The 24,146-nt window shown below is 44.6% G+C and overlaps 1 protein-coding gene across 3 annotated transcripts in view; it reads left to right on the top strand.

Moving 5' to 3' along the window:
• Positions 1-24,146, top strand: part of RAB27B (RAB27B, member RAS oncogene family) — a 380,975-nt gene that overhangs the window by 263,877 nt on the left and 92,952 nt on the right. The window contains exon 1 of one of the 3 annotated variants that reach the window (XM_077462986.1): positions 6,294-6,454. The exons of the other annotated variants lie outside the window; for them this stretch is intronic. The gene's annotated coding sequence lies outside the window, so the exon portion shown is untranslated. Of the gene's footprint in view, positions 1-6,293; positions 6,455-24,146 lie in introns of those variants that run through there. 3 annotated transcript variants of the gene reach the window in all.

Raw genomic sequence — 24,146 nt, 5'->3', positions numbered from 1 at the left:
TCTGCAGTAACTTGCTATAAAATGTGATCTGATCCATCAATTACTCTTAATTTGTATGGCTTCAGAGAGCTCCTTTTTTGCGAGGCATGGTTCCCATCAGCTGATGCTTCTTATGAACAGCAATTTTAAAATGTGAAATTTATCAGTCAAAGTAGCTCTAAATCACACCTCCAAACTCATTTCATTAATTGGACTCCAGGCGTGCAAACTACTGACCACAATTAGCTTTTATTGAAGTAATTAGTCTATGGATTCATTTACTTTTTCCTCCAGCACTGTTAATGTTTAATGGGTGTGCTCAATAGTCACAAGAAATTAGAACTGTTAGTGTGTTATCAGCTTAACTACTTGCTTACTGGGCACTTAAACCCCCCTCCTATCCAGACCAATTTTCAGCTTTCAGCGCTGTCGCACTTTGAATGACAATTGCGCGGTCATACAACACTGTACACAAATGACATTTTTATAAAAAAAAAATAATCCCCCAAATGGAGCTTTCTTTTGGTGGTATTTGATTATATATATATATATATATATATATATATATATATATATATATATATATATATATATATATATATATATATATATATATAATAATTTTTTTTATTTTTTTTTTTCCTATTTTGTTTAAAAATTTTATAACGGGCAATTTTTTTTTCTGTCATTGATGTACGCTGATTAGGTGGCAGTGATCGGAAGCACTTGTAAGTGGCACTAGTGGGCACTGTTAGACAGCATAAATAAGGCATAATTGCCTCTTCCTTTTCGGGACCGATGTCCCTTTTTAAGATAAGCCGGTGATCGGCTTTTTTTTTTCTCCTCCGCTGTCAGCGTGAGGAGAAAAAAACGATCACAAGCTTTTGTTTTGATCATGTGATCAGCTGTCATTGGCTAACAGCTGATCACATGGTAAGGGGCCGGGACCGGCCCCTCACTCGGATCGGTGATCACCCGAGTCTCAGTGACTCGGTGATCACAGCGCGCCCTGTAGGGCGCGCGCATGGAGCATGCACAGGGGAGGCCATCATATGACGTCCTCCCGGGAATTCGGCCATAGCGTAGATGTCAGGTGGTTAAAGGAGAAGTACAGCCAAAATCCATACCAGACCCTTGTTCAAGCACACATCCTGGCAGGCCAGGAAAGAGGCGGGGGCGAGCAAGGGTCCCTTCCTGAACCATACCAGGCAACGTGTCCTCAACATGGGGGATAGTCTCTTCTCCGCAACACTGGGCTGTGGTTGTGAAGGTCTGCGGGCAGGGGGCTTATCAGAATCTGGAAGCCCCCCTTATACAAAGGGGACCCCTATATCTCACCCCCCATTTGAATGAGTTGTACCCATTCACCCCCAAAAAATTGTAGTGGTACAAGAAACAAAGATGGTTTTTGACAAGTCCTTCATTAAAAATGAAGAATGTCCCAAGCCGTAGCTCCAACGTGTCTTTCTCCGGGGATGTATTCTCCCTTCGGTCTTCTCCCCCCGCTGTCTTATTCCTCCAGTGATGTCTTCCTGGTATGGATCTGGGGGGGGGGGGGGGGGGGCATGTAATTTTTTTAAATATTTTGGTGTAGGGATGAGATCAAGATCCTCAGCACACAAGTGGCATGCCACAAGTCAGATCAGTTAAGATGATGATGCGACTTACATTCAAATCAATGGCCTGAAATCGCGCCCAAGTTGGGACCAAAGTTGTGCAGGAACCTTTTTAAAAGTCAGACCAGTTAAGACGGCTCTCATAGGGAACCATTGATTTTTGACACGTCATGCGACTTGCGCTCTCGCTGTCAGAGTGCATGTTGGACCAGTGTGAACTGGCCCTTATGCCCCGTACACACGATCCGAAAATCGTACGGGAAATACCGCTTTCGAAGCGATCGTACGATAATCGGATCGTTAGTACAGAGCTTTCGAGAGCCGATTCGGACAGTTCATCCGATATTATTCTATCGGACATGCACGGACATTTTTTTCGTACGATGCCAGATCGTACGATTTTCGTTTAATCAGTACAGCTATCGTTCGAAAATGCAATACAAATGCATTACAACACATGACATCACTTCCGAATTTTTTTTGTGTCGTGCGGGAATTTTCGTGACTTTAGTAAACTCATCAGATTCGATCTGAGATTAGCATGCAATAAAAAACGGACGATCATTCGTCCGATAATCTCATCGTGTGTATGTGGCATTAGGCATATTGGGGTTGGTTTACTAGAATTGAAGAGTGCAAAATTTGATGCCGCTCTGCATAGAAACCAATCCGCTTCCAGTTTGTTTTTTTTCTTTTTTGGAAAAACCTAATTGAACAAGCTGAAGTTAGAAACTGACTGCCATGCACAGCTGCACCTGATTTTGCACTCACTAATGTGTTTGCCTACTGTTGTGACCATGATGAGGATTAGATGACATTTTATGGCAAATTACTGCAGAAAACCAGTTAATTCCAATGGGTTCACATACTTGTTCTTGCCATTGTACACTTAAAAGTAAAAAAAACTATGGCAAAGAGATGATTTAGTAGCCTATAAAAACTAACACTTTGCAAGCGCTATGGACAAAAATGTGGTTCATCAGAGTAAACCGTGCAAGGTATTTCTGTTCCTCCAGAATTTATCACTTCACATCTAGAAAAAAATCTTGTTGTAGCCGGGGGGGCAGACAGAAAGAATCAAGACAGTGCCCCGGGTGGAAGTGGCTGAACAGGTTGGATCGGAATTCTCAAAATGCAAACGGGAGGGTGTGAGAATCTGTTACTGTATATACAGACTTATGACCTATAATAAGAACCCGGCCTGCTGCTACAACCAAATACAATAATTATATAGGTGTCAGGGGTAAACCCATTATGGACACATTATATAATTATAGGGTAGGTATAGAAAATCTATAAATCTTTTGTGATAAAAAAAAACTTCTTCACTTTTTTTTTTTTTTTTTTAAGATTTTCACTGCAGGGAACATGTGCAGAATATTGATATTCTGTTTTTATGTGTGATGGATCCAATGGGTGTCGGGGATAGGAGTGGACAGTGTGCTATTACCTGCAAAGTAGGGAAATGGTAATTGGCCGTGGTAAGTGATTTCAGCTGTGTCTTGTATAAGTGTGTGTGTGTATATATGTATGTGTGTGTGTGTGTGTGTGTGTGTGTGTGTGTGTATATATATATATATATATATATATATATATATAGATGTGTGTATATATAAATAATATATTTTACATGCAGAATGGAGGGTTATCTACTAAAGGCAAATCCACTTTGCACTGCAAGTGCACTTGGAAGTACAGTCACTTTAAATCTGAGGGGTAGATATGAAATGAGTGGAAGCTCTGCTGATTTTATCATCCAATCATGTACAAGCTAAAATGCTGTTTTTTACTTTCCTTGCATGTCCCCCTCGGATCTACAGCGACTGCACTTCCAAGTGCACTTGCAGTGCAAAGTGGATTTTCCTTTAGTAAATAACCCACATTATATCACAAAAGTGAGTAAACCCCTCACATTTTTGTAAATATTTTATTATATCTTTTCATGTGACAACACTGAAGAAATGACACTTTGCTACAACGTAAAGTAATGAGTGTACAGCTTGTATAACAGTGTAAATTTGCTGTCCCCACAAAATAACTCAACACAGACATTAATGTCTAAACCGCTGGCAACAAAAGTGAGTACACCCCTAAGTGAAAATGTCCAAATTTGGCCCAAGTAGCCATTTTCCCTCCCCAGTGTCATGTGACTCATTAGTGTTACAAGGTCTCAGGTGTAAATGGGGAGAAGGTATGTTAAATTTGATGTTATCGCTCTCACTCTCTCATACTGGTCACTGGAAGTTCAACATGGCCATGGCAAAGAACTCTGAGGATCTGAAAAAAAGAATTGTTGCTCTACATAAAGAAGGCCTAGACTATAAGAAGATTGGCAAGACCCTGAAACTGAGCTGCAGCACCCTGGCCAAGACCATACAGCGGTTTAACAGGACAGGTTCCACTCAGAACAGGCCTCACCATGGTCGACCAAGAAAGTTGAGTGCACATGCTCAGCGTCATATCCAGAGGTTGTCTTTGGGAAATAGACGGATGAGTGCTGCCAGCATTGCTGCAGAGGTTGAAGGGGTGGGGAGTCAGCTGGTCAGTGCTCAGACCATACGCTGCACACTGCATCAAATTGGTCTGCATGGCTGTCGTCCCAGAAGGAAGCCTCTTCTAAAGATGATGCACAAGAAAGCCTGCAAACAGTTTGCTGAAGACAAGCAGACTAAGGACTACTGGAACCATGTCCTGTGGTCTGATGAGACCAAGATAAACGTATTTGTTTCAGGTGGTGTCAAGCGTGTGTGGGGGCAACCAGGTTAGGAGTACAAAGACAAGTGTGTCTTGTCTACCGTCAAGCATGGTCCTGGGAGTGTCATGGTCTGGGGCTGCATGATTGCTGTCGGCACTGGGGAGTTACAGTTCATTGAGGGAACCATGAATGCCAACATGTACTGTGAAATACTGAAGCGGAGCATGATCCCCTCCCTTCAGAGACTGGGCCACAGGGCAGTATTCCAACATAACGACCCCAAACGCACCTCCTAGATGACCACTGCCTTCTAAAGAAGCTGAGGGTAAAGGTGATGGACTGGCCAAGCATGTCTCCAGACCTAAACCCTATTGAGCATCTGTGGGACATCCTCAAATGGAAGGCGGAGGAGCACAAGGTCTCTAACATTCAGCAGCTCTGTGATGTCATCATGGAGGAGTGGAAGAGGACTCCAGTGGCAACCTGTGAAGCTCTGGTGAACTCCATGCTCAAGAGGGTTAAGGCAGTGCTGGAAAATAATGGTGGCCACACAAAATATTGACACTTTGGGCCAAATTTGGACATTTTCACTTAGGGGTGTACTCACTTTTGTTGCCAGCGGTTTAGACATTAATGGCTGTGTTGTTATTTTGCGGGGACAGCAAATTGACACTGTTATACAAGCTGTACACTCACTACTTTACATTGTAGTAAAGTGTCATTTCTTCAGTGTTGTCACAAGAAAAGATAGAATAAAATATTTACAAAAATGTGAGGGGTGTATACGTGTGTGTGTGTATATAATATAATATATATTGTGTAGGGAAAGGTTAACTGGTTGTGTTAATTGACTTTAGCTGCATCTTATTATGATGGGGGGATAAATAAGACGTAAATAAAAAAAAAAAATCATATATATATATATATATATATATATATATATATATATATATATATATATATATATATATATATATATATATATATATTATTACACCAACACTTTCTTTTAAATGTACTAGAATTTTTCATTTTATAGTTTTATGATTTTTTTTTTTTTTTTTTTTTTTTTTTTTTTTTTTTTTTATAGTCCTGATCTATCTCCTACAAAGGACGATCACAAAGTTATCATGCTGAAGTTGCTGGTTTTTCCTTTTTTTATTTTTTTTATTTTTTAATTCATGCTGTCTTTGCTGAGTAATTAGCAGTGGAAATGCCAATGGGACAGTAGGCTGACACTGCCCCCCCCCCCCTCTCCCTTTTGCATTTGTCATGTAGGAGGGAGGGGGAGGGAGGAGGCAGGAAAAAGGGCCTGAGACACAAATTTCTTTCCTGCAACCCAGGGGGCAGGGGCGGGCGATGGAAGCAATCCTTGCTGGGAGAAGACCGTGATTATCTATAGCAGCCGATAGTGATATTATTATATATTATATAGAGAATCCGGCATGCTGGTTGTACGCAAGTTGATCAATCGATCAACTTGGTACATTCAGCCTGTTCATTACCAGTTCGAATCTCGGTCGGTTCCTGCTGAATTGGCCGGGATTCGGACCCGTGTATGGCCGGCCTAACAAGCTTGAGTAAAGTTCCGATTTTAGGCCGGGTGCACATTTGTATTTTTAACCGCATAACATGTGATTATGATTGGTTTTCAATGGAGCCGGTTGACACAAGTACGGGGCGTATGCAAAGGGTCCTGTGCGTTTTTTGGGTCCGCTTCAGGTGAGAATTCAGGGAAGAATTTACACCTTTAGCCTCCTGTACCTAATAAATTTTCACACTTGAAAACAAACTCTTTTCCATAAACTCCTTTCCATAAACCGATGTTGTTTGAGCAAGGTGGCCCTTTAATGCGTTGTGATTTCTGCGCACAGAATAACCTTTTTATAAGAACGGCGCATTCCTCCAGTTAAAGGGCGCACACCGTCTCTGTGCAGGCTTCCAGTCAGAAGACAGTTGTGTGTGTTTTAGTCGTAATGTGGTTGAGTCACAAGAGAGATTTGCCTGAGGTGAGTTCCTCATATCCGTGTTGGGAGATTGCAAGGCACGCCTTCCCTCTGTTCACGGCACTCGATGTGCTCAGACACAAGGGTGGTGCCAAGACACACAGGGACCTGTTGAAGGAACGCTGCAGCCACCATCAGGAGCCCAGGCACTGCAAACGGTGAGTTTTCCCTTCTAATTCCATTCATTTCTGTAGATAAACGCTCCTTTCCTTTTGTGTGCCTTCTCCGGCGCTCGGCGTTGATCTGGGATCAGGTGACATCGCTGGCTGGGAACTGTCAGAGTCTTCCTGGATTAAGGAAAAGTTTCTGTGAAGCGTTTGTGGAATTCGGCACATTCTGATATGTAACAAATCTGAACCCTGCTTGCGGTCAGTCTTGGGCCTCTATGGTTGTCTTGGCGTTGTTGGGATATAGTTATCGGTATTAATATTATGATGCTAGAAGGTAAAGCCTATGAGATTTGTCCTGAGGAACCCGGTGAGCAGCTGTGAAGCAGCTGGCAGCACCCGGAGGATAGCAGAAGGTGCCCAGATAACGAGACGTAAAAGAGTTTAAGGAGAAATGTTGATTTTTTTTTTTTTTTGGAGAACAAGAACTTCCAGCGTTCCCGTATATTGATGCGAAACGACGTATGACCCCCCCAACCTGCTTAACATCCCCCCTACACCCTCCACCTGTTGAAAAAAAACGACAAGAGCCGACAAGCCCTGCTACACTCACGGTGGAACTTCAACCCTCAATTGTTAAAAGTGGACATTTCATCACAGGTCAGAGGAACTACAAGTCCCAGCACGTCTTTCCAGCTTTTACTTGGTAAATGCAAGTACCAGCATTGGACCTTAAAGCGGACCTTCGCTCCCTCCTTCTTTAACCACTTAGCCTCCAGAAGTTTTTCTTCATGACCAGGGCGTTTTTTTGCTATTCAGCACTGCGCTACTTTTATGTGCAATCGTGCGGTAATACAGCGCTGTAAACAGGACATTTTATATTGTTTTTTTTTCTTCACACAAATAGATCTTTCTCTTGCTACCGTTTTTATCACTGGGTTTTTTATTTTTCATTCTATAAACAAAAAAAAAAAATAGCAAACCTTTTGAAAAAAAAAACCCTCAATATTTTCTACTTTCTGTTATAAACATATCATATATATATATATATATATATATATATATATATATATATTTGGCTACAAATTGTTTTTAGGGACACTGTACTATTGGATGCTGGTTCTAATCGTGATCAAAATACAGTATAGACCAGGGGTGCCCAAACTTTTGAAGAGCGAGGGCCACTTAAGCGACTCGGTAACCAGTCACGGGCCACAATGAGCGGAGCGGGTGGGTGGCATGTCCGTGTCCACTTTGCAATTGGAGAGCGGACACGGACTCAGCCCACGACTTTTTAGTGGATCGTATTGGAGGTAGAACACAAGTTGGTTTATGTCTGCCGATACTTAGAGGTGAATGGAGGGTCCAATTGGTCGGACTGTCAGTGTGAAAGGGGTCCAAGGCTGCTTTCACAATGATGCGCTGCGGTTTACCCGCCCCACCTGTGCAACGCAGTGTACCTTTTGGCTTTCCTGCAGTTTGCAATAGACTATTATATTCTACAGGTTTGGTGCACTTTCAGAAAGCTCACCAAACTCGCAGATAATAATAGAAGTCTATGTCTCAATGCAGATAACCCGCAGGTAACCTGCTCTGCACCTACGTATCAGTTTGAAAGCAGCCCAGTAACCACTGCAGAAAAGATATGCCCAGATATGCACTGTGATTTTAGTAATAAACTGACCTTTAATAACAGTATTCTTTCTATTCTATCCCAGAGCAGGAGGTCGCGGGCCACATTAAAGGGCTCCTCGGGCCACATGTGGCCCCCGGGCCACTGGTTGGGCACCCCTGGTATAGACACTAGTAATGTGGGGATCAGCGACATATATAGGGGTTTATTTACTAAAGGCAAATCCTATTTACACTACAAGACCACTTGGAAGTGCAGTCGCTGTAGATCCAAGGGGGACATGCAAGGAAAATTAAAAAATGCATTTTTGCTTGCACATGATTGGATGATAAAATCAGCAGAGCTTCCCTTTATTTCAGATCTTCACCTCAGATTTACAGCGACTGCGCTTCCAAGTGCACGTGCAGAGTGGATTTGCCTTTAGTAAATCAACCCCATAGTGTGACTGTGATAGTGTGGCGGACAATCTAGCACTAACTGGGAGGGATGCTAACTGACTGGCACTGACCTTGCTAGTGACACGAAGACTCCTTTCACACTGAGGCAGTTTTCAGGCATTTTAGCGCTAGAAATGGCGCCTGTAATGCACCTAAAAACTTCCTCCCATGCATGCCGCCTGAATGCGAAAGCCCGAGTGCTATCACACTGGGGCGGTGCGCTTGACATTAGAAAAAGTCCTGCAAGCAGCATCTTTGGGGTGGTTTGAGAGAAATGTATACACGCTCCCAAAACACCCCCGCCCATTGCAATGAATGAAAAGCGAATCAGAAGCGCTGAAATATGGGCATTTTTAACCCCTTCTCCACCACTTAAACAGCGCTAAAACAGCACTTTAGCATTAACGCAGCCGCGGCCCCAGTGTGAATGGGGTCTAATACAGTGATCAGTGATAATATTGTACGCTGTACTAATGGCATGGCCGGTAAGGGGTTAACATCAAGGGGCAATCAAGGGGTTAACTGTGTGCCTAACAAGTGTATGTGTGCTGATTTTACCAACAGATCTGTATGCTTTTTCTCCCTGAACTCAGTGTTGATTTCAGGGAGAAGAAACAGACCACTGTCTGTGGTGAGTTCTTTGTGTTTCTCAACACAGAACTCTGTGTTGTGACTGGCCAGAGCCGATCAGCAGGTTTCAGACAAAATCATTGGCTGGAATCTGCTGACAAACTCGTGCTGTGTCCAATCATAGCATGAGTTAATAGGGGCCATCTGCATGCGGCCACCAAACTGGTGAGTGGCCTAGCAAGCGGTTAAACAATCCTGCTCCCCCCCCCCCCCCCCCTCCCCTCGAAATTGCATTTTTTTTTTTTTTTGGAGAGCACAGACTGCGCTTCCACTTTTCTCATCTAGGCAAAGATGATGTGCCCACCTACCCAAAGTCTGCTCAGATACTCGCTTGTCGCACCCTAGGAGAACACGCTGCCCATATGCCACTGTCTTATCAGGGGGCAAGCTGCAACAACCCAGAGGAGACAGCCCACTTCCAAAGATGCAAGCAAAGATGGCGGCGCGGGACCTCTGGAGTGCGATAGTCTTCAGAAGAATAATGCTGGATTTGGCTGATTGGATTTGTGCTTTGGGGATAACCCAAGAAACTAGGTAAGAGTGAAATTTTTTTGCTGAGGAGGGTGATGTTCCTTTTTAAAGGGCTTGCTGGTTATTGTAGTTCCACTGTCACTTGCTGCAACAGTTGTAGGTTGCCTGAAAATGACTTTATCCTCGGGTTGAACCCTGTAGTAAGGTCGGTTTCAGTCTGCAGAGTTCAGTCTACTATAAAGAGACTTGTACGAAGAAAGGCCACTATTACCCACCTCTCCTCCTGAAAACAGTATTTACCTGGCTGCCATGCTGGATTGGTTGAATCGAGTCCAGCTTTTGGACACACATGAAAATGAAATGGCTTAGCGGGTAGCAGATTTCACTTATCTACTTCACTGACTTTTTAGCACTGCAGTTACCCTGCTTTTTCCTCTTTTTGCTACTGTTCACCCAATGCCATTCAATCCACATCCAGCATAGGCTGTCATAGACACCCCTCTTGGGGATGGAGGAGATGGAACCACAAGAAGTGGCTAAAAAGAGCCTGCAGCACTCAGACAAAAAAAGGCAAATTTGCAGTTGTATATGATACCACAATATTTTAGCAAGCTATATACAGTCAGGCATCACCAATTCTCACTCCAAATCTACAGAGTTTAGCAGTCAGAGGCAGCAGTGCTTTAGATTTCATACTGCAGATATGCGGCTATGAGAATAATAGACAGGGGTGCCTAGGCACACTCACATACCACAAAATGCTATTTTTCAGAAGGAATTCAAGACAAAAAGGCAAAGTTTGTAAACAAAATTTCACATTTTGTGTTTAGACACAAACCATTCTAGATGTTCCCCGTAACATAAACAGTTTTTTTTACTTTTTGAGTTCACTTCCACCCAGGAGAGCTTGTCACTGCTGTGCTGCTTGCTGGAGAGGAAGGTGAACCTGAGAACCTGCAGTGCAAAGATCTCTCTGCTTGTGTTCCTTTCACTCTGTGGATCTATCAATTCTTTATGAAATATGTCAGCCATTTTCAACCAGGGTTCTGTGGAATCTTAGGGTTTCTTCACGGGTGGCTAGGGGCTCCTTGAGCTGTGGCTAACTGACCTCCTACGGGATTGTGCCTGCACAGTTTCAGGCCCATTGCCATTTGGCAGAGCCAGCAGCACGACTGCAAGGGTGTCATTCTCCCTATCAATATAAGGAACCCTCTGGTTTCTCCAGGGGTGGCTAGGGGCTCCTTGAGCTGTGGCTAACTGACCTCCCATGTGATGGTCCCTGCATAGTTCCAGGCCCATTGCCATTTGGCAGAGCCAGCAGCACGACTGCAAGGGTGTCATTTATCTTATCTTCCCAGGGGTTCTCTGAGACCTGAAATAATTTAAAATGTTCCCCTGGAGTAAAGCGGTTGCAATAAGTTTACACAGTGCTTTAGAAAACTTAGGCTGTTCATCGACGGGTTGTGTTTTTTTTTTTTTTTTTTTGTCGATCAGCCAGGGATTGATTAAAAGAACGGATACACCAATGCACTCAAGCAATGTGGATGGAGTAATCCCCTCCCTGTGCTATTGTATTTTGACCATAGGGACTCCTCCACTGTCAGAATACACACTACACACTGCTCAAACAAGACATTTCCAGCATTCCCGTTCGACAGAAGTCAATCATTAGATGGGTCGAAAGGATAACCAGCTGACTTTCAATCCATCTATGGCTGGCTTTAATGTCCTTTAGGTAAGGTCCAGCCAACAAGGCAGACACCATTGGGATCTGCAATTCTTGCCGCCAATGGAATTATACCCATGCACACAGCTGTGGCTAGCAGCGGCATGGCTGGATTTGTAAATAAAATTCCTGGTTTTGACAGGTACCCGCTCCCACTTCTGGCTCAGATTGCTGTGGCATTCTGAGCCAAAAGTTCACCCCTCCTTCCTCCACAGTCTTCTGGGACACGTCACAGGTCCCTTAAGACTACTCGACCAGTCACAAGGCGCAGCATGGCTTGCACATGCACAGTGAGAACCCGGCTGCCGACGCTTGCATCCGAAGCCGATTTGAAGAATCGGCTCAGGTGAGGACATCAATGGACCCTGGGACAGGCGAGTGTCCTTACATTAAGTCAGCAGCTACAATATTTGTAGCTGCTGACTTTACATTTTTTGGGGTGAGCCTGGAGCTTCTCTAGCAGATAAACCACATGTGGAATGTGCACTGTTTGTTCTGTAGAGCTATATACAGAATTTCTAACAATACACGCTCATCTAAGCCTGACCATCCTGGGACGCAGTCAGTTTTTTGCCCTGGGGTGGTGTTTCTGTGCACATACATGTATAGCACAGGCCATAGCACAGAGAGCTGCGGTGCCCAGATACAGCCACCTTATTTGACCATCTGGGTCCTCAGGATTTACATCTGCTTTATTGCTTGTAGGCAGGGCCGCCATCAGGGAGGTACAGGCAGTACCCGCTCCCCGCCTCACTTCACATGAAAATACACAGTCATCTCATCATAGCCCGTGCAGCAGAGAATACAAGCCTCAGCCTGAGAGGCGTCCTCCACCACTGCCGCCTTTCGCTAGCAACCCCTCCACCCCACTCCCCTCGGCCGGTGATCGACAACGACACTCAATCCCCTTCCATCCGTGGCTAAGGCGGAGCTTGCTAGTTGCTGCTGCTAGGTTGAAATCACATTGGCCAGTACTGGAGCAGGGGGCGTGGTCAGCTTCTTAGCCTGGAAAGTGAACCCAGGCGCATGAAGATATGAGAGAGCGGCAGAAAAATGGAGTGTATCGCTGTGCCCCCTCACTTAATCCAATAGCTGGAAGTTGAACACTATTGCATATTATTAAGACAACACCTGAACCTGGCATGATGGACTTGCATTGTGAAAATAAGGATGATTCTGGGTGGGGAAGAGTTACATTGTGGAGAGCCTCTTCTTCACTATAACTCTCATCTCCACCCAGAATCATCCTCATCCATTTTCACAATACATCCCCACCTCCGGCGGATGTGAGGATCAGTGGCGGCTGGTGCTCACATTTTTTTTTTTTTTGTGTGGGGGTGCAAACTAACTGAAAAATTATGGAAAAAATGGTGGCGGTTGGACAGCTCCTCGATGTCTTCTCCCGACCTCTGCTAGGATTGGATGATTCTGCAATGCATGAATCTATCCATTGGTGATAAAGGGGGGGCTGGAGAGAGGGGGCGGAGCCCATGCACCCTTATAGACTCAATGCCACTGGTGGGGATACAATGTGGAGAGGGATGGATAATGTTGGGCAGAGGAGGGGATATATTGTGGAGAGCGATGGATGATGGGCGGGGGTGGGGATATATTGTGGAGAGTGTTTAAAATAAAAGTGGGTGCACCGATTCGAGACTCAGTGGGATGGGCAGTAGGTGCATTCAGTGGGACGGGCCCTGGGGAATGTTGGTGTTCAGGCCCCGGGGGGGGGGGGGGGGGGGGACAGGCCTGAAGCTTTGTAAGGGGCCCCACAATTTCTGGTGGCTGCCCTGCTTGTAGGATACAAACACGCATACATGTCATTATCCTGGAGGTGAAATATTTTCAGTGGACAGGTTTTTCACATATCTCAGGCCGCCATCGTAAGTGTACGGCTAGTCTAGAATGAATAATACTTTTGCATAAACCTATGTCAACAAACCTGTTATACTTGCTTGCAATGGTCTGAACAATGCAAAATTAAGTTTGTTGCTCACTGCAACCAATCATATTCCTCCTTCAAATTTCTTGTAATGCTTTGGGAGAGTCCACTGGAAAATCTATTTGCTTTGATTAGCAAAAGCAGTTCTTTATGTAGGTACATAAAGCTCCAAAGCCAGACTCCTGCAGTTGTTAGAGTATTTGGACTTCCATATATTGTAATAGTTTGCTGGTGTGTTAAGTTGATTTGTGTAATTTTTATTTATTTTTTTATCTGCTGTTTTTCCCTTTTTTTTTTTTTTATTTATTTTTTATAAGGATTTGTAATATCTTTTTATATTGCTTTTGCTATGTACTGTATGTACAGCATGTCTTGTCCTGCTGCATTTGAATTGCTTTTACTCTGTCGGTCGGTAGCACTTACCCCATCACCAGCGACTTCCCCCTGCTCGGTGGCGGCCTCCCGTTCTCCTGCTCTACATCACCGGTGGCCTCCCGTTCTCCTGCTCTACATCACTGGTGGCCTCCCGTTCTCCTGCTCTACATCACTGGTGGCCTCCCGTTCTCCTGCTCTACATCACTGGTGGCCTCCCGTTGTGCTCTACATCACTGGTGGCCTCCCGTTCTCCTGCTCTACATCACTGGTGGCATCCCGTTCTCCTGCTCTACATCACGGGTGGCATCCTGTTCTCCTGCTCTACATCACTGGTGGCATCCCGTTCTCGTGCTCTACATCACTGGTGGCATCCCGTTCTCGTGCTCTACATCACTGGTGGCATCCCGTTCTCGTGCTCTACATCACTGGTGGCCTCCCGTTCTCGTGCTCTACATCACTGGTGGCCTCCCGTTCTCGTGCTCTACATCACGGGTGGCCTCCCGTTCTCGTGCTCTACATCACGGGTGGCCTCCCGTTCTCCTGCTTTACATCATGGGTGGCCTCCCGTTCTCCTGCTTTACATCACTTGTGGCCTCCCGTTCTCCTGCTTTACATCACGGGTGGCCTCCCGTTCTCCTGCTTTACATCACGGGTGGCCTCCCGTTCTCCTGCTTTACATCACGGGTGGCCTCCCGTTCTTCTGCTCTACATCACGGGTGGCCTCCCGTTCTTCCGTTCTCCTGCTCTACATCACAGGTGGCTTCTGTTTCCTTCCTCTTTGGGGGCCAATCGGCAGTCTTCTTTTTTCGGCCAATTGGAAAACGAGTTTCACACCCGCTTCTGATTGGCCAGATTGAGGATCAGTTATTCAACAGCAAATATTCATTCACTGTTGTAACACACCTGGGTGGGCTCCAGGTCGCATGCTCTGCAACCCAAGCCCACCCTATTTTAAAGTCTATTAGAGCCTATGGCTCTAATCGAGTGCTTCAAAAAAATCTTCTGCTGCTGTAATTTTTGCTACCCGGTGACCCGAAAGGCATGAATAGGGGGTGGCCACAGCGGCCATGGATGCATGAATCTATCCATTGCCATGTAGTGGGTGCCCTGGATAGAGGGCGTGGCGCTTGGGCACCCCTAATGGATGGGGCCACCACTGCATCATGGTATCTGATGCACAGAATGAAGGGTACAAAGATCTGGAGTAGGCCTTAAAAAGAAAGTAAACCCTGATGGGTTTTACTTCCTTTTTTGTTCCCTGCAAAGTAAAGGCATATTGTGCTAGTATGCATCGTGATGTCCTTGCTGGAGGCCACATCCAGGTTCGCCCCTCCTTTCTTCTAGGGCCGCGGACTCTGGCTCTGATTGGCCAAAGTCGTGCGACTTCAATCCCGCGCAGGAGCTGCCAGTCACAGCATTTGCTAGTGAATAAACGGCACAGAGGGCAGTTTCCTCACAGCGCATGCACCGATGATGTAATTGGCGCAGTACAAAGTAAGTATCTCCTAAACGGCGCACGTTTAGGAGATATTTATCGTACCTATATGTAAGCCTTATTATCAGCCTAGCTATAGGTAAAACTTGCAAATGGAGCTGTCTAACCTCTTTAAAGTGACACCAAACTCTGGTTTAAAAAAATACATTCTATTCAAGCATGTATTCTTAACTCTGAAAAGTCCCAAAATTCCTTTTTATTTGCTGCTGTGATCTGACTTCCTGTTGGAGGGTGGCCATGTTTCTACATACAGTGGGACCATGGAACGTGAACCTAGCCACCCTCTCTTGCTCAGTCCCAAAATGGGCTATAGGATTCATAGGGGTTCAGTTACTAAAGCTAGAGCACTCAAAATTTGGTGCAGCTGTGCACCGTAACAATCAACTTTTAACATCAGCTTCTTCAATTAAGCTTTGAACCCAGAAGCTGATTGGCTACCATGCACAACTGCACCAGATTCTGAGATGCTCCAGTTTTAGTAAATCCCCCATAGTGTGCATGGAGCAGTGCAAATGGCGGCAAATTAAAATATGCTGCTTATTTCAAACAGAAGTGAGAGGGAAGATGTGTGGTTTAAGAGCTCATGGAAGATGCTAAAAGGAGGCAGAAAAAAACAGTAAAACAGTTTCATGAAAAATAGATTATGTGGATTATTTTTGAAAAATAAGTATATTGTTTGATGTGACTCTAGAGCCATTTTTTCTGCTAGCGCCATTTTTTTCAGGTTTTGCACACATGTTATAGCTTAAAGATTTGTTATTCCCAAACTGTATATATTTTCTGAACGCAGACCCTGGAGAAAATGGTTGTAGTTGCAATTTTTTGTTTCATGTCACGTGATATTTAACACACACGTTTATCTAGCACATATTTTCAGTAAAAAATACACCAAAGTTAAATTGCTTTGCACACAGACCCAGAGAAAATATAAAAGACGAGGTTGTGCCAAGTAAATGGATACCAAACATGTCAAACCTTAACATTGTGTGTGCTGGCGAAAAGGCAACAAATTTGTACCTAAAATTGTCCATGGGGGATGTTTTAAAAGCCTTTTACAGATCTATCAATATAGAGTTAATGTCACATACCTGGTACAGTCTGAAATGACGACGAGGTCGGCCTCTCTTGTATCTCCAGCCCAAGCCCCACTGCAGATGGAACAGATAGTGCCGCACACACACGACCAGACTTTCCGGCAGAAAAGGTCCCACGGAGTTACGACGGACTTCCGACTGAACAGACTTGCCCACACACGAACAGACTAAAGTCCATTAGTTTCGAACATGATGATGTAAGACGGGACTAGAAAAGGAAGTTCAATAGCCAGTAGCCAATAGCTGCCCTTGCGTTTTATTTGGTCCGTCGGAACAGCATACAGACTAATGGTTTTCCCGACAGGAATTGAGTCCATCGAACAGATTTGAAATCTGTTCTATTTCTGATTGTTTTTCTTTAAAAAAAAAAATCGGACTATCCCACACACGATCGGGCTATCTGACGGAATGATTCCGTCGTACCTAGTCTGCCGGAAAGTCCAGTCGTGTGTACGCGGCATAAGTGTTGCTTGTGGAGTAGCTGGTTTAGAAGTTCAGGCAAAGCATCAGGTAAGGAATTGGACCTAGGGGAACTGGGATGATAGGCGGCCAGCACAGGCACTCAGAGACAGCGTTGAGCCGAGCGGGGTCACAAGGATAGCTGGGTTCGGTAGCAGGCGGGCAGCGAGGTAACAAGGCATTAAGCAGAAGCAAGGTCAGATGGGAAGCCGGGATCAGGATCCAGTAATCGGAAATATGAGTCAAAAGGCAGGGTTGAGGAAAGCCAAGTTCAGCAACAGGTATCAAGCAAGGTATAACCCGATTCAGGATATCGGGACACCTGCTCAGGAGTCAGGGCACCCTTTAAATAGGCCGTCTGGCGCCAATTGGGGCTAGGGGTGCATTTGGGAATCTGCTGTTCCCCGTTCATGTGTGCGCTGGGTGCATTTTAACAGTTCTCTTACAGTTCACCTTGAATGATGGCCCTATGTGATAGCATACTGTACAGACAGATTCTGTTTATTGGGGCATCAGAAGTTCATTAGACCTCTGATGTCTCCCCTGTCCTCCTCTGAAGCTAATGGAGCACAGATCGTGCTCCAAAAACGTTTTTCCTTCTTTTCACTTAACCTGGAAGTGATGTATTTCCCATTATTCTATGTTCATTCACTGGAGAGGTGCCCGGGTCCAGATTTCAGCCTGGGACCTCTGCGGTGCATGGCTGTGGCTCTTCTTGCTGTACCACCTGAGATGCTGGACAGCTCCCTGTCTGATCGAATGCACAGTCTTGCCTTGTCTCTTGTTTCTGATGAACCTTGAACTTTGTTCTTTCCATGAACTTCCTGATTTAAGCCATGTCTCTGCACATCCTGTTTGCCAGATTATTGTGCTCTCTCCAGACGATTTCTTGCTCCTTTTTTGTACCTGCAGATGTCCTTATCTTCAGTACCACTTGTTACCGACCTTTGCTTGTTTACAGACTACGATTCTGTTTGATCCCTACTATATTTGCTACTGTAACCTGGCTTGCACACCTCCTGGTGGGGTGATCCCAAGGACCATGACCTAGTACTAACATGCAGCAAATGCAATCTCCACCATCAGCAGCTCTGGTGAATATTGATTAAGGCTTAGACCCCTCGCCTTGGGTGAGCCGGCATCATCCACCAGGGTGGCCTGCTTGAGTACTTATCCTGCTGGTTGATGGCTATCTACTTCTATGGCTACTGTTCTCTGAGCCTGAATCTTGACTGTGACAAGGGAAGATCAACAAATGGATGTTCAATAACCTTCTCCATTCACCTACCACACCAATGCTAGTGGGACATTGGAGCTTGGGATACATGGTGGGGGCACTTGGTGGGAAAGTGATGACTTCCACCAGAAAGTCTCTCGCTGGCTGAACAAATTTAAACATCTGTTTAAAATCCCATTCTATTAGCCACCATTTATAAATGGCTTCAGGTGGTAAATAAATGGTCTACACCCTTGGCAAGGGCATTATTCAATATTGGTCAAAGCTGCACAGTTTGTTTCTATCTATAGACACCCCTTATCTGCATAGGCAGTTTTTTGGTAAATATGAACTAATCCTACCTTTTTAAAGAGTAACTTTACTTTTGCTAAGAGAAAAACAATGCCCACTTAGTGATCTATGTATATTGCAGAGTCCTACCTGTTTCTGTTGTAAAGAAAAAGCTGTATGCTCAACCATGTTTGGCTATACTACTTCTTCTCCTGTGGACCACAGCAGCGCAAGTTCGTTTTGCACTCCTGTGACCTGTTTTCAGCAGACAGCGGGCTGAAGATTGCTGTCTGCTGATGTCACAGAGCTGGTCCAGGCTTGGGAAAGATCGCGACAATGACCTCCGGGATCCGCTCTCAGGTTCGCCCTATGACCTCTGGACCAGCACTCGGCTAAGACTCTGTGAGCTGTTGAGAGCCTGAGCCGCCCGCTCTCGTCCCCTCCACAGCCCAGGCATCGGCATCCCCCTCATTATACTTACCTGAGCCCTCATTCAATCCAGTGCCATGCACGTCTGCAGCTCTTCTCTCCTCCCACTTCCAGGTCTCGCTTGCTTTGCTGGGGCACTGGCCAATGGCTCCCAGTGCTGTCAATCAAAACCAGTGCTAAGGAAGCGGGGGGTGCTGTCTGTGTCAATAGACGTAGCAGCGGGGCTCGGAAAGCGAGCATGCACGAGTGCTCTTATGGGAAGTGGCTGGACAGAGAGGAGGGACCAGGAGTGCTGGAGGCGGACCCAAGAAGAGGAGGTTCATGGCGGTAGTATAGGGATTTTTTTTTTTTTTTGTCTTTTTTTTTTTTACTTTTACCTTTTTTACAATCGCTTTAACCCTTTGGGAGTATCTCTTCAAAAATCCAACTTGCATCTGGTGCATATGATTTAAATGACAATAATTATTTTATCACCAGTGAAAGTCACATTCACCTCATTATAAATCTGCCCAAAAGTACCAGGAATTGTTGAAAGGGAGGATTTGAATGGCAGAAGGAAATGGACCTGTCTCCCATATTTGTGGCCTGTGTCTATGGCATACCTCCCAACATTTTGAGATGGGAATGAGGGACACCTACTAGCAAACGTATGTAGGTATAGGACACGCCCCCTGCCACACCCCCTTAAAGGAGAATTAACCAAAAACAAAAGGTTAACTAAATCCGCAAGAGCCTTTTTTTTACCACTACATTTCCTTTATATTGGCTTTTAAAATTTACAAATGCAGCAATTTAGAAATCAGATGGAATCAGATGAAAGGTTTAGCACTGGGAAACACTTTTTTTCAAAGATAAAAAGTGCATTTTATATACAACTATATAGGTCCGATCAAAATGAAGGACAAATGAGGAGGAAATGAGGGACAGAGGGACGTTGCTACAAATCGGGGACAGTTGGGAGCTGTGCTATGGCATTGCATATTCTGTGCCTTCCTAATAAGAAACAATGAAATGTGATGTGTATGAGGCGGGTCCTTGTTGCTCAGTCATCCGGAAGGTCAGGTCAGCTATTGAAAGGCAGACTCGCGTGCTGCTCACACTACCCGCCTCTTGTGTTTACTTCAAGACCAGGATTCCAGCGATAGTCAGAGCTGCCAACTCAAGGTGTATTTATTTTTTATTTTTTTATAGGCAAAGGCCAAAAACATCCTGGGCTGCTAACCTGACCATTACAGTACTGATCTGAGCAGTCAGAACATGATCTAATCTACACCCTGGTGCCTTTCTATGAATAACATAAAATAAAAATATGAATGCAATCTATACACTGGGGGGGGGGAACCTCTGCAGGAATCTAGGATGTAAAAGGACCTGGGGGTCCTAGTAGATGATGGGCTCAGCAATGGCATGCAATGGCTAACAACGCAAACAGAATGTTGTCATACATTTAAAAAGGGGATCAACTCCAGAGATAAAATGATAATTCTCCCGCTCTACAAGACTCTGGTCCGGCTGCACCTGCAGTATGCTGTCCAGTTCTGGGCACCAGTCCTCAGGAAGGATGTACTGGAAATGGAGCGATGTACAAAGAAGGGCAACAAAGCTAATAAAGGGTCTGGAGGATATTAGTTATGAGGAAAGGTTGCGAGCACTGAAATTATTCTTTCTGGAGAAGAGATGCTTGAGAGGGGATATGATTTCAATTTATAAATACTGTACTGGTGACCCCACAATAGGGATAAAACTTTTTCGCAGAAGGGAGTTTAACAAGACACGTGGCCACTCATTAAGGTTTAACCTCTTTTCTTATAATTTTAAACTACGTAAGGGTTCTTTACTGTAAGAGCGGCAAGGATGTGGCATTCCCTTCCACAGGCGGTGGTCCCAGCGGGGAGCATTGATAGTTTAAAAAAAAACTATTAGATAAGCACCTGAATGACCGCAACATACAGGGATATACAATGTAATACTGACATATAATCACACACATACAGTAGGTTGGACTTGATCAACCTCACCTACTATGTAACTTTCTAATAAATTGGGTTGCCATTTTGCATTAGATCTCCAAACTACAACCCAGGGAGCAGATATGGCTCACTGCAAGATTTTATCCAGCCCTATGATATAAAAGGGGACACTAATGGGGACTCTGAATCAGACTCATGTTAGTAGGGACTGTGATGGGGACTCTGATGTAAGGGGGACTCCAATGTGAGAGGGACTTTGATGGGGATTCCAATGTGAGAAGGACTTTGATGGGGGTTCCAATGTGAGGGGGCTTTGATTTGGAATTCTGATGTAAAGGGGGACTCTGATGGACTAAAAATAATTTGAAATCTCTTTGCCTTGCTTTACTGATGCTTTGTTTTTCTGTTCTATATCAGGTGCCTCCACGCTTTCTAAACAAAGGGCCAGTTTACTGTCCTTCAGGCTTAATGGGGGCCAGACTGTGGCCAGTGGGAGTAGAAAATGCGCTGGCGAGAGTAAACCATGCCCGGTCCTTGGCTTTAATGGGAGGAATAGTGCCCCATTGTTGGCAATCAAGGAAGGAATAGTGCCCCATGGTGCGCCAAGGGATAGTTAAAGGCAAGCAAAGGGTTATATCCATCCCTCGGGCCGCAGATTGGAGACCACTGTCCTTAATCATATTATGCAAATTACAAAAAACAGCAAGTAAAAAAATAAATAAAACAAGTAAAGCAATTCATTTATTTTACAGAGCAACTCCACTTCTGTTAAGGAAAAAAACCCTTCCCCTCTGGGTGATGTACATTGCAGGGGTTTTAACAAACTTTGTTGCAGATTCCTACCTTTTTGTTATTCTGAAGAAATAGCTGTTTGCATCTGTATGGGAGTGATTTTATAATTATTAGCCAGCTGCAATGAGGAACGTGGCAGGGCCTGCATCCTTTTTAGAGATGATTTCCCTTTGAGAGAATCTCACCAAAAATTAAAGTTTTTTGTTGCAGGGGATGCCCAAAATCTAACTTGTGTCTTGGTGCAGACTTCTGGGGAAATCAGTGAGGGAGTGGTTTTATAATTGCCCAGCTGCTGTACTTGCATTAGCAGCAGGAAACTAGTGACATTGACACTCCGTCCTTTTGGAGAGAAAAGCAAGCAAAAGCATAGTCAAGGGGAGTATGCCTGTACTTAGTGATTCTAAACACACACTGTTTTAATTTGAAATATCCCTTCTCTTCCTATCCCTTATATACTGTATATTTGAAATCAAATCTTTATTATTTTTTGGCAATAACATGGTGTGGGCAGACTTCTGCTAGTCACAGGCTGTGTCACGCCCCTCCAACTGTGTCTTGGAATAAGAGGGAGGTGAAGCCTCCATCAATTAACCACTTGCTTACGGGACACCTAACCCCCCCCCCCCCCCCCCCTCCTGCTCAGGCCAATTTTCAGCTTTAAGCGCTGTCACTTTTGAATGACAATTGTGTGGTCATACAACACTGTACCCAAATGAAAATGTTATCATTTTTTTCCCACAAATAGAGTTTTATTTTGGTGGTATTTGATCCCCTCTGTGGTTTTTAAAAAAGACCAAAAAAAAAATACAAAACAGTTTTTATATTTTGTTAATAAATGAATAAACCAGGTCATATTTCTCCTTCATTGATACGCTGATAAGGCTACACTAATGGCCACTGATAAGGTGGCACTGATGAGGTGGCATGGGTGGCACTGAAGGGGTGTTGATGGGTGGCATGGAAGGGCACTTATAGGTGGCACTGATGGGTGGCAGTGATGGGTACTGATCGGCACTGGTAGGTGACACTGATAGGCAGCACTGCTAGGTGGCACTGATGAGGCACTGATTGGCACCACTGGTGGGCATTTTTAGGTGGCACACGTGAGGATTGATAGGTGGCACTGATTGCTGGCACTTTTTTATGTACTGGTAGGCAGTGATTCGTGGCACTGGACACCGGCAGGTGGCACTAGCAGACGGTACTGGTGGGCACATATGAGGCGGCTTTGCCTCTTCCTCTTCGGTACTGATGTCCCTTTAACAGAAGCCGGTGATCGGCTTTTTTTCTCTTCTCTTCACGCCGTCAGCGCGAGGAGAAAAAAAATATTACCGATACGTTTACATCACGTGATCAGCTGTCATTGGCTCACAGCTGATCACGTGGTAAGGGGCCGGGATCGACCACTTGCTCTGATCTGTGATCACCCGAGTCTCATTGACTCAGTGATCACAGCGTGCGCTGCACACGCCCTGAAGGGGGTGCGCGGGGAGCGTGCAAAGGGGAGGGCATCTATTGACTGCCTTCTGGCAAAGTAGATCCGTGCTATAGCCGTCATTCGGGTATATCGCAGATCTGAAGGGGTTAAGAGGTAATATGCAACCCCCATTATGTTTAGCTGCTTAGTAGGCATGGAGGAGGAGGGAGTGTGCTGTACTCTATAGTTGCATGGGTTGCCCGGATGTGATAATGAGGAAATGCTCAGGGTAGAAATATACTGAAAACTGAGCATGTGCAGAGCTGCCAACACTGCTCTGCAAAATCTCCAACTGCTGTGGGGACATGGACAGGAGGGGGAGACAGAACAACCGGATAAAGCAGTTTTTTTACAGAATCCAGAAAAAGAGTCCCATAGTGACCAAGCGAGTATGAACAGCATGCAATACACCATTTATTGATAGTTTTTAATGCTGTGGGTTTAATGACACTTTAAATATATCTAAAGCCCAGTCCACATTAATATAAATGTCAGCTTGGGCCACAATAAAAAAAACAAAGCGTGAAGAAAAACAAAGCTCACAGATCAATAGTTATTGCTTGCAGTTTAAATCTAATATTCAGTGTTTATTTAGTATGTCAGTCTCTCGGCATGGTTTAATATTGCTTTTTGCTCTCCGGAGAAGCGTTTTCTCCACCCAAGACGGATGTCTTACACATGCAGGAATTCTTTTAATTATGGCTGCAATTCCCGGCTCTGTGAATTAGTGTCATTAGAATGCTCGCAGCGCCATTGGAAGGAATTGGTCCCAAGGCATCTTGTGTTGGAGGGTGAGATGCACTGTGGTGAGGATATACTCTGCACGCGCTCAGGAACCAAGCTTCAGTTTTAAGTGTGAAAAACACAATATTGTCAATAGTTTGCATGAATGTGGATGGACTTGATTGGTTTTCTTGGGATCCCAGCAGACTAGCTAATCTTGGTTCCGGTCCTTAAGAACTGCCAACAAACTGGACCCTACATCGTCTTATTCTTGTGCTCTGATGAGCTACCTGTCGTCAAGTTTTTTTTTTCTTTTTTTTTTTCTTTTAAACAGAAAAAACTTCATTCAGGGAAAGAATTTATTTAGAATGTTAACACACAGTATCTCACAAAAGTGAGTACACCCCTCACATTTTCTTGTAAATATTTTATTATATCTTTTCATGTGACAACACTGAAGAAATGACACTTTGCTACAATGTAAAAGTATGCAAAGTAGTGAGTGTACAGCTTGTATAACAGTGTAAATTTGCTGTCCCCTCAAAATAACTCAACACACAGCCATTAATGTCTAAACCACTGG

This window comes from Lithobates pipiens, unplaced genomic scaffold (assembly GCF_037356315.1).
Source record: "Lithobates pipiens isolate NorthernLeopardFrog02 unplaced genomic scaffold, aLitPip1_a1.2 Scaffold_3, whole genome shotgun sequence".
NCBI lineage: Eukaryota > Metazoa > Chordata > Amphibia > Anura > Ranidae > Lithobates > Lithobates pipiens.
The sequence above is the reverse complement of the archived record's forward strand: the minus strand, read 5'-3'. Positions and strand labels throughout refer to the sequence as shown.